Source organism: Amblyomma americanum, chromosome 7, assembly GCF_052857255.1.
Source record: "Amblyomma americanum isolate KBUSLIRL-KWMA chromosome 7, ASM5285725v1, whole genome shotgun sequence".
NCBI lineage: Eukaryota > Metazoa > Arthropoda > Arachnida > Ixodida > Ixodidae > Amblyomma > Amblyomma americanum.
This window is the reverse complement of record NC_135503.1, coordinates 68,722,700-68,733,486: the sequence shown is the minus strand read 5'-3', so window position 1 is coordinate 68,733,486 and position 10,787 is coordinate 68,722,700.

The window sequence follows — 10,787 nt, the reverse complement described above, 5'->3', positions numbered from 1 at the left end:
AATCCGTCCCAGAAGAAAGAGTACTCACAGTACTGAACACATATGTTACTAAGAGAATCTCGAGGACCAATATACAACGGTTAAAGCAACCAAGTACGACAGATAAAATTGAACAGATACAAAATAAGTTATCTAAAAGATATCAAGAAATCCCTTGTCAAAGTAATCAGTCACTCAGTACGTATACGAGGGGGCAGTCAACAAATAAGCTTAATTATTTTTTTTTAGATAAAGCAAACACCCGGAGTTCAGTCGAAAAAGGTTTTTTCGTTTTTCAGCACAGCACCTACCGCGTTGAGCGCAGGTGCACCAGGTATGCAGCTTCACCGATGCATTGATTCCAGAACGAAAACATTGTTCAGGTGCACTTTCTAGCCTCGCGTGCACCGCTTCCTGCACCTCATCGTAGCTGAACTTTCTGCCACCAATCGGCTTCTTAAAAGGACCTAAATCATGCTAATCTCTGAGCATGCGACGAAATAATTGCAATAAATGAAAAAGAAATATCTGATATGGTAAAATTTTAATGGAACCTGACATTTTCATATGCTCTATAAAAATGATCAGCAGCTAATCCAATATATTATGTTTCACTCAAAAACTAGCGCTTATAGTAAAATGCCTTTCACTGAAAAAAAAAAAGAATCACCGAAACACCATGAAATACGGAGCATTTCACTCAGTAACTCGATGTGCGCTCAATTTTCTGTAGAAAAAATAAGGCGTGATTTTTATCCCCAAATTCCGGAAAAAATAAAATCGGAAAAGCGGGGGTCATAGTATAGCTTTGGTGATACCGTGCATTGGCGTTCAGTAGGAAAATATAACTGGGGCCGTATTTATAAGCTGTCCATTTTCCATTGTCCATTTTGTCCTCTGTCATTGGTCACCCAGATATACCCGCGGATTTCAAACGTCTGTGGTAAGCGACCCAACTATTGGGTGGTTGGCGACCGGACCTCACCATTGGCTGCATGTCGCAGCCAATGGCAGCCAGTGGTCATATCCGGTCGCCTGCGGTCGACAGAGCGCTGCGATGCATCTCTCCATTCGCTCCATATCGCCGCCAATGGCAGCCAATGGTGAGTTTCGGTCGCCAACCACCCAATAGTTGGGTCGCTTACCACAGACGTTTGAAATCCGCAGGGAAATGTGAGTGGCCAATGTCAGAGGACCAAATGGATGCGAAATGGACAACGGAAAATGGACAGCTTATAGAAAACGGCACCTGGTGTCTATAACCTCCTAAAAAGACCATCTTATGCCTCAATCAGCATTCTACTCGACAGCATTGCGTAGGTTTCGCTACTGCATCGGCAGATTCGGCTACGGCGGCTTTCTTGCAAATTTATGCAGTGGCTGAGACGGCCATCTGATCGTTTCCCTTCTTTCTTTTCTTGTTCCTTCTCCCCCTCTTCTGTCTTTCCGCGACAGTAGTGGTGGCCTAGTTGGTATCAGCTAACAGGGCCCTATATCCCTCCTCGATCTGCGGTTCGCGGCGAACAAATACGTTGGGCCTATTCGAAGCTTATTGGGGTTGTCCAATGACGCATGACGTTGTCGTATGACGTACCCGTCAAGCTACAGCTTGAATTCGCAGGAAACACATAGTCCGGAAGCGTATCCTGTTGCGTTTGTGTGAATAAATTTCTTTTCATCGATGCTGTCAGGAAAGGAACAGCACTAAGGAGCGTTAAGAACAATCCTAACTGGAAACAACGAGCGTCCGGTTTCCGCTTCCGGCCGCCAGGTGATAAACGTGTCACCTTCGAAAGATGCTAGAATGCACCGGCTGTGCGTTCACCTGTACGTATAGGTCCCGTGCTTCGAGAAACAACAGGCTGGTTGATTCACTAGGTGGGTCTGCAGTGGAACCGCGAAAGTGACTATGTGAAGTGGAATATGAACAATCATTTCATCGGCAACCTCTGCGACTACCTCAGCGCAACGGGTCTTCACTCCTTCTTTCAACTTTCAATCTCCCGCATTCATTCCTCTTTTTTCATCTTATACCTCACGGCACACTTTTCGAATAAAAAAAAAGTTCACTAGATTCACCATTTTCAGTGCTATGAAGTATAATGTGGGGCAGCTGTAAAACAAATAACAGCGAGCGAAAGGTAGTCGCTAAGAAGGTCTTTAGAGGCTTTAAAACGGCAGCAGTTTCACCTCTTTGCATACACTCGAAACACGAAAGGAGTAACAAAGGGAGTAAGCTCTCCTGTAGTGCACTCCATTTACGGGGTAGTGTATTGTGCCCAAGCCCTGGGGTAAATTTCTGTCATTAAAAATACGGAATACTCACGGTTGAGAACGGAAACAAATTCCCTTTTCAAAACGTGCGAAGTTATAGCAGTTAGGAAGGTTTTAACCGAGGTTTCAACCTCCTATGCTTAATAACATCAAGACCTCCGGCTCCACGCTAAAAAGCCTCCTCTAATTGCTAACTGTATGAAGTTACTACGCTTTGCAGTGGGAATAGGCATTCGTTGCCAAGAGCAATAATTCCGTATATTTAGTGATCGAAATCTACTGCGGAACTTTGGCAGCGAACCCTGCCCCTAAAAAGGAGCGCTCTAGAGGACAGCTTACTCTCTTTTCGCTCCCTTATAGGCGTATTTTTGTTTAGAGTGAAGCCTTTTTCGTGAGTGAGTTTGGAAAAGGTTACAATAGACCGGTACGCTGCGTGTTCTGCGCCCATAATCTTCGATAACCCTGTAATTAGGAGAAACCATGTGATAATGGATTCGTTTCGCAAAGAGCTCCTGAGGCACAAAGAGGTTTAACAAATTCACTCCTCTCGCAGTGACTACTAATTTCATCATGGGGTAAACAGTGCTGCTTGCGGCATCCACAACCTGGACAACTTTATTGTTACCCTTTGTAAATAGTGTATATATGACCACTCCCTATGTCCTTTCTTGGTGTCCCCTCACCTCTTTCATGTCTCTTCTTCATACTGCCTGCTATCCATTATTTCCGCTGCCCCAGCTCAGGTGCCGCCGCCACAGTGATGGCAGATGCCGGGGTTAGCAAAAATGTTTTAACTTCCATTTTTTATTATTATTTTTCAATAAACACTTACTACTACTACTACTTTGTGGAGACCGATGCTCTCAGCCAGCAGTGCAACAAAACCGCCATGACATCACCGTAAGTACAGAGCCAGACTGCCAAAGAAATATGATGGTCCTCATGCCTGCCAGAAGCACTCAGCGGAAGAGTGATCATGGCAGCCGCAAGTTAAATAATGACTCGCAGTTCGTCGACAGCAAAAGTGGAATGGGGGCAAAGCCGGTTGAAGCAACCTTTTACGCGACTGAAATGAAGGGTTTCGCAGTAACAGCCGGAAAGCAGCGGCAGTACAGTTGTCACACTGGGTGACGCACGCACTGCTATTAAGGAAGTATGCAAGCATAATTGTTTGTGCTCCACGAATGCGTCATGCGCTGTTTCAACCTCTACCTGGACGGGCATGAGCGTGACGCCTGTTTGGCATATAGTTTCATACGTTTAGGTTAAAGGAAATTCGCGATGCAGCTGTTGATTCACCCGGCAATGCATGGAGGCGTAGAAGTAGAACTCGTACTTGTCTTGGCTAGTAAATGGCTGAAAACGTACACTAGTGCACGTTCAAAGCATATTAATGTACATTCTGAAGCCGAATGCGGCTGTAGAACGTAGACGTGGAAAAGTCTACATAAAAGAGATTTAATTAATATCTATATTAATTATATTAATAAAATCACGTAATTAAACTACGCATGCATGATGTATGTGCATGGAGAAATGGAGATGAGAAAATGTACGACTGTTTTAATGGCATTTTTTTAAATTTAAGAACGCAGCTCATATCCTTCGTGTAAAATTTGGGAGCATGGGCGAATGTTCTAGAAGCACTGTCACTGAAAAAATACTATTTCTGCGCTTTAAGCAATTTGGTATAAAATGTATGATCACCTGAATCGGGGTGCAACCATATTTCAGCAGGCGTACGCCCTTAACAGAAAAGAGTAAAAAGGAGTAAAAAAGGAGAAAAAAAAAGGTGATTATGCTCTTCTCTAGCGCACTCTCTTTTATAAAGCAGTGAGCTAGAGAACCGCTTACCCTCTTTTTACTCCCATATATATAGGTGTACCCGTGTTTGGAGTGTATCCGCGTCCTAGGCCACGCGTTAGCAAATTCTGAAACGAAGTACACAATTTTCATCATTGCCATGTGGGCTAAAGTGTTGTTCAAGAAACTTGAACATACATTTTAGCCCTTCTTGTCTATCGAAGCCGTTCTGTTCTCAAGTCTTATTCGAGCTCTGCCATGCGAAAGCTTGACCGTCGCTATAGAGGAGAGCGCATTGTGGCAGCCCTTCGAAAATGTTTAGGGTTGGTCAAAAGTTCCCAGGCCACAAGGTCTGTTTTTCAGCGCCATATTCTGCCACTTATGATAGTAATAATGGTATCACGATTCTCAGAGGTGAGAATGATACTTCTCCTATCCTTTATACAGATTTTGGACCCCAGGGGCGTCGTAACTGCCTGACTGTTCGGCTTAAAAGCATACCCTGTGGCTTGGGAAATTTTGGCCGACCCTGTACATAGACATGTTTGGACGTCCTAACCAGCTGTAATAAGCAGCCTTCTAGCTGTTCACCTCTCTTCCGGAACGTGTGGAGAATCACCGCGAAGCAGAAATCCAACGAGTGTTAACCTTAAACCATACAGGGCAATCACCAGACCTACACAATCTACCCAGCTGAATAACCCCGCAAACTGTGAGAATGCCTCCACACATGAGAAAGTTTAAAACAATTGTTGCATTCAAACCCATCCCCCGCAATGCGGACTCAATTAAAACCCACAAAGAAAATATCCCAGTACGTCCGAGCGCTCTAAACCGTTCTGCTGAAAGAGTTTATAGAGAACGCTCTACCTCCAAATGTCAGACCTCGACACCTATTACACAAACGCCCGCTACTCAGGAGACATGAGCGCAACTGTGGCCGTTGGTAAACTTCCCAGGACGATGGGCCACAAAGCGGTGTTATCAATACTGACAACAGAAACTCATGCTGTCCTGTAGAAGCCGTCACGCTGTACCAATGCGCGCAACGGAGATCAACGTGCGCTCGGACAGCCAAAGGCCAGTCCGAAACTAATAAAGCAAATAAGTACCCCCCCCCCCCCCTTCCTGCTCACACCTGTTAGTACAACTCTCGATAGTTAGGCCTATATGACGAAGCACCCCAGCTGAATGGGCGCCTTGATGTTAAAGAATAATGCGGAATGGAACAGCCACAAGCACGGCAACAAGGCCCTCCATTCCTATGGCGAGAGATCTACAAGCCATACCTAGAGCGAGAACTAGAGCACTAGAAACGCGTCGGAAACATTGCAAGGCTTATTATCCCATGGTTTCTATAGAAGCAAGCTTAGTTCAAAAGTATAGGTATTGGGTGGCCATATGCCCACTGTCTTTGGTCCGTAGTTTCCAGTCTTGGTGTAGCGGCAAAACTTTCCTTATATATTTGACTCAAGTTAACTAATCTGGCAAGGTTTTGCTTATAGCTATGCCATGGTCAAAAGCTGTGAGAGACTTCGCTTTGCTGATTTAGGCAATTAACTTTGTTGATTCTGGGCAATCCCGTAAGATATTTGAGGATAGAGTTTAGAAAAATCTGCCAATATGAGACAACCTTCCGGGCATCGCAGGCATTACATACCGTTAATACCGGGCAACTCTAATGCATTACTTTTTGCGAATGCTCTCCAAATGAACATGCGTGATGGCTCTGCTCTCTATCCAGAAATAGCGCAAACAGCGCCACCTATCTTGTCTATGCGCTTCCGTTACCGTTCAGACACGGAAGAGCTGGCCCACTCCGCATCAGGACCTACAGCCACTAGAGCTGGCCGTTCTGATTGTCATATCCACTACATAACTTAGTCAGCCGAACTGTCAACCTGCAAGGAATCTACGAAGGTGCGACTTCCTCCGCTTCCTCTGACAAAAGTTCGACGACGACATCAGTTAAGGCAAGAAGGTGGCAGAGTCGATTAATCGAATTTTGGTACAATGCACTGGAGTAAACGACGGACACATAGAAGAGTAGACAGGACAATCGCCGAACCTGCCTAATCAATCGCTTGAGTAGGCAGAACAATCTGTGGACCCGTCTACTTCTGTCCTTGAAGCTGGAAAACGCTGCGAAAATTCGTCGACGATTCGCTGGTCAACTATAGACCGGCAAAGTCTGGTCGAGTCGGCGTGTCGGGTTTAAAACCGCCTGTCGGGCTAAGCGATCGTCGGGTCGGGCTGGGTCAGTCCGACTGCAGGAGCTACGTTTACGGAACAGGACCTGGCCGGCGAGTTGATTGTAAACGATGTCGAATCGAGTCAGGTTAGTGAGAGAGAAGAGTATAAATGGGAACGTGTTTTCCGCTTCCGCCGTCGTGCCTGCGAGACAGCGGTGCGCGCCCGATCTTGGAGGCTGCCATTGAGCTACTAGGCACTGGGCGTCGCTGCAGTTTTCTCGGTCTTGATTCGCTAAGATTGAGTTCGTGTAAACACGCAGTCATCGAGTCGGCTGGGGTACCTTGATCAGCCCGACGCCTGACTCGACCCGCTCCTGCCTGGCTGATGTAAACGAAGCTTCGGGAGTTGAGCTGACAATGAAGTTTATTACTTCTCTCTCTTTTCTATCTGGGCTCTGCACGTCACGCGTGGCGCCACTGAGACTCACGCAAGTTCCGCGTCCTCTTCTCCACCGCATTCCCGGGTGGCATCCTGCGCCAGAGATGGAGGGGGAGGCATCGACAATGGCGTTTTTTTTCTTTTTTCTTCAGTCTCATCCCTCCTCCTCTCCACGGCGCAATAGTACGCGGCGCCGGCGCTTCCTGGCACAAAGGCCACGTGCCAAGGAGCTTGTGGATGGAACAGGACTCTGGCGTCTGACGGACGGGACAGGGCGCTAACTGCTGCGTTCGGTCATCGCGGAAGAGTTCTCCTAGCACAGAAATTTCGTTAGACAGTCTATAGACTGTCCATGGACTTCTGTCTATAGTGTCTATAGACAAACCCTAGAGATTCGTCTATAGGCAATACAGATAATATAGGCAGTCTATAGACAGTCTATAGGTTTATGGTCATACACTTTTGATACACTTTTGTCTAAAGACAGTCTATAGACTATGAATATAGATAAAGTAATATCTATAGAAAGCCAAAATAGTGTATAATAAGTCTATAGACTGTCTATAGACCATTTTTGTAAAGGTCAGAGCACAGGGATACTGTTCAAAGCACCGCTTACGGTCTTGCCACAGCAATGGCAGCGAACTTCGGCAGTGAATTGTGCAGCTACGTTTTAGTCCTAGTCGTCTTTTTCCGATGCCTTATTGTTGCCCTCTATGGGGCACACATGGGTGCCCAAGCCACCGTCCAGTCCAGTTGCAGTTGCTGCTGTTTTCTTGCGTATGCTGCTGCACAACGTCATCGGCGTTGATTTTGTCAATAAGGCGCAGCAACTGACGCCATGCGGTGGGAACCGGATACAGGATGTTCGCCGTTCCCAGTAGAGACACTTTGCAATACAGTTCAGCACCCTTGCTGCCGTGCTAGCAGCAATGAAAATTTCCATTCACGCCATTGCAGCAGAATTTTCTGCCAGAGACAAGTATTTGAGCTCTGCCTCTCAGGCCGCGTTAGCGGAAGTTATCAGAGCATGACGATTGTGTCATGTATGCCGGCATCATTGCGCGGCGGTGGTACCTACATTGATTTCAAGACATGTAGGTAACGTATGTCAAAGAAACATGGCGCTCGGAACCTTTTCCGTTGGGTCTAGATGCGCGCTGCCTCGATACCGGCGTAGCTGGACAGTGCACCCCAGCACACGTGGCAGGAAGAGAGCACCTCCGGTCTACAGAATACAAACACGCGTAAATTTTATTTCAGTGTTGTTCCTGAGGGGACGTAGGGACACCTGCAATTTCTCTGCCTCGCTCTATGGCGCCTATGACTTCATCGCGGCACGTCCTACCGCTTTTATCTTGATTTTTGATATCGTTATTTTGCTATTTCGCTCAAAGCTTTTACTCGTGTCACCTATTAGTACATTGAGACTTGATGCATGCGTGTGTGTTTTGTTTCCCGCAGAACCGTGCAGGACAGGAGGTTAATGAACTTTGAAACAAAACACCGCTGTAGTTGTTAAACTTGGAAGCATACAATGTATGGTACACGAAACGTGCAAGGAAGCGCTTAAAGACCTTCGGAAGCTGCGTCGGCACAGAAGAAGGCCCTGTCCTTTAAAGCAAGGTGTTCATTTGTGAAAAGAACTAACTCTACGCATCAACTTCTTCAATTAAGCTGCATTGCTCATTATTTCCTTACAAAAATTTCAATGAAATGTCTATAGACAAATTACAGACAGTCCACTGACTGTCTAAAATATTGAAAGGACTTCAGGGACTCCTGGTGTGGAACTAACACAAGTACACGGGGCACGTCTAGTTAACTTGATTTAATTTATTTCTTTTTTTTCCTCAGCCAGAAATAGGAGATAAATGCTAAATATGCGATGATCACTTCACGAGTGCAAGTCAAGGAATTCAGTGTGAAGAATTGTCAACTATTAGGAAGCTCAGTCTTATGTCCTTTTAGTGTAATTGATTAGAAGATGAACAGAGTAAGAGAACGGTTTTGATAATACAATGATACTACTGAAAGAAAAATACTGGATGATTAGCCATCTAATGCGTCAATTCTGATAGAGCAGTGTTGATAACCCCCGGTGATTACTTTGATGCTTTTACTCTAATGAACGTTTTTGCTCTGAGCCGAGGCTAAACACGCGGTAGATTTTTACTGCAGGGTGAAGGGGTTCGGAAGTTAGTGGCGGGTGGCGCTTCTGGACGGTGGAAGCTTCATACCCCGATGCTACATAGTGACAGACGCTGGCATTTTTGGCATGGTGGCGCTAGTACTGTTTACGCAGTAAATCGCTTGAACAAGAGCCATGCGTATAGACGTGAAACAAGCGGGCGACGACCTTTTACCTTGCGCGTGAATGCCACCATATCTGTACTCTAGACAGGAATGGAGTAAAAAGGGGAGTAAACTATCTTCTTAAGCACTCCCTTACATAAAAGGGAGTGCGTTAGAGGACGGTTCACCCCCTTTATTACTCCCCTCTGTTTAGAGCGCGGCTGCATCCCTCGCCACTGTCACAGTTCTAGTAAGACGTCAGTAAGGCACGTGCATTAATAAGCCCTGCGGAGATTGAAATCGCTTCAAGCTTTGTAATTTATAACGAGATGTGAGTGCAAATGTTTCTTCCTCCGGCTTCATTTAAAAGTTAAAAACGGATTTAAAAGTTTTGACCCAATTGTAAAGCCAAAGGAAAACATACCGGGGAAAGTGTATGAGATGTGCTTGGTGGTCCTCAGTACATGCAGCATCACAACTGGGCAGCTGGGGCTAATGAAAAGATTGTACTTCGATTGCATTTTATTTTTATCACTTTGTCCTTCGACATAGATACACGCGATGCCATGTTACCGCTATCACTGTGCGTAGAAATTGCTTTCTATGACGAACTGTAATATAAAAGAAAGAAGGAACGGGGCAGGAAGAGAATCATTATATTACCCCGGCCATACGGCTCGTTAGAGAAGAACGTTGTTTCCAAGCCTCTTGATCATTTGCAGCGTGCAGACGCTTGAAGCGGAACGCACTGTAAGGAAGATTCCGCTCACCCCACACAATCGCTCTGCGTGCCTCAAATGAAGATGAATTGCATGTTAGGCAGTTAGCTGAACCACATTCCTGGGGAGAAAAAATGCTCAGAAAGCGCGCGAGAAGTTATTCAACGCTTTTTCTTCTGTAATGGCTGCGCCTTGTATAGCCTTACTTTATTTGCTCCTTGTAGCCGAAACAAAGCCCTTAACGACATGGAGGAACAGGCGAGCTACCCCGCTCCAAGATGGCTACTTCCGACTAGCTTTGAGAAAGGGGGGCTGGGAGATATATGACCAGATTAACGACAAGCGGAGGTATACTGTCTCGTCTCGCGACCCTAACCCGCTATTCAAGACGGCTAAGGCGAGGCATGAGGTCGACCTTGACCGCCGGACATATATAAACAAGCACGAAACAAGCGATATCTGGGGAATTCATAAGGGAAAAACGGGGAAGTTATCCCCATTTTCGCTGTCCCCCGAGACAAGTAGGAGCAATGGCTGAGTAGTAGCCTCAACGAGGGTGCCTACTCGCAACCACAGTACCTCCGCATGGACACGTATGGCACGTCAACGAGGACGCCAATCACCTGGTATATTCGATCTTAGCTCCAAATCATATTGGATCATATTCTTGTTGGCCGGGAGGTCATTTCCAACGTACCAAAACGTTTTACCTAATGGAAACCTCCGTCTACATCTGTCACTGTACAAGACTTGCTGAGTCGGAGGCGCGAAGCACAATAGAGACGTGGCGACAGTCGTAAAGAAGACTTGTACACGTGTCAGCTTCATGTTTGGCGTGCTAGTAAATATCATTGGTCATCGAGCGTTCGTATCCTAGGCGCTGGCAAATTCAGCGCTCCCTGGCAACAATGTCAGCTCATGTACACGCTTCCTTTCTGTCAAAACTATTTCGAATTGGTTCCAAAGCCTCTCAATTGACACTGCTGACGGCTCGCTCTCAGCATCACAGGCTGCCTTAAACACCGTGTTTTCAGGCAGGTCTGCTGTTGTGTACAGGGTCGCTCGGTATGAAAGAGAACACGGGAG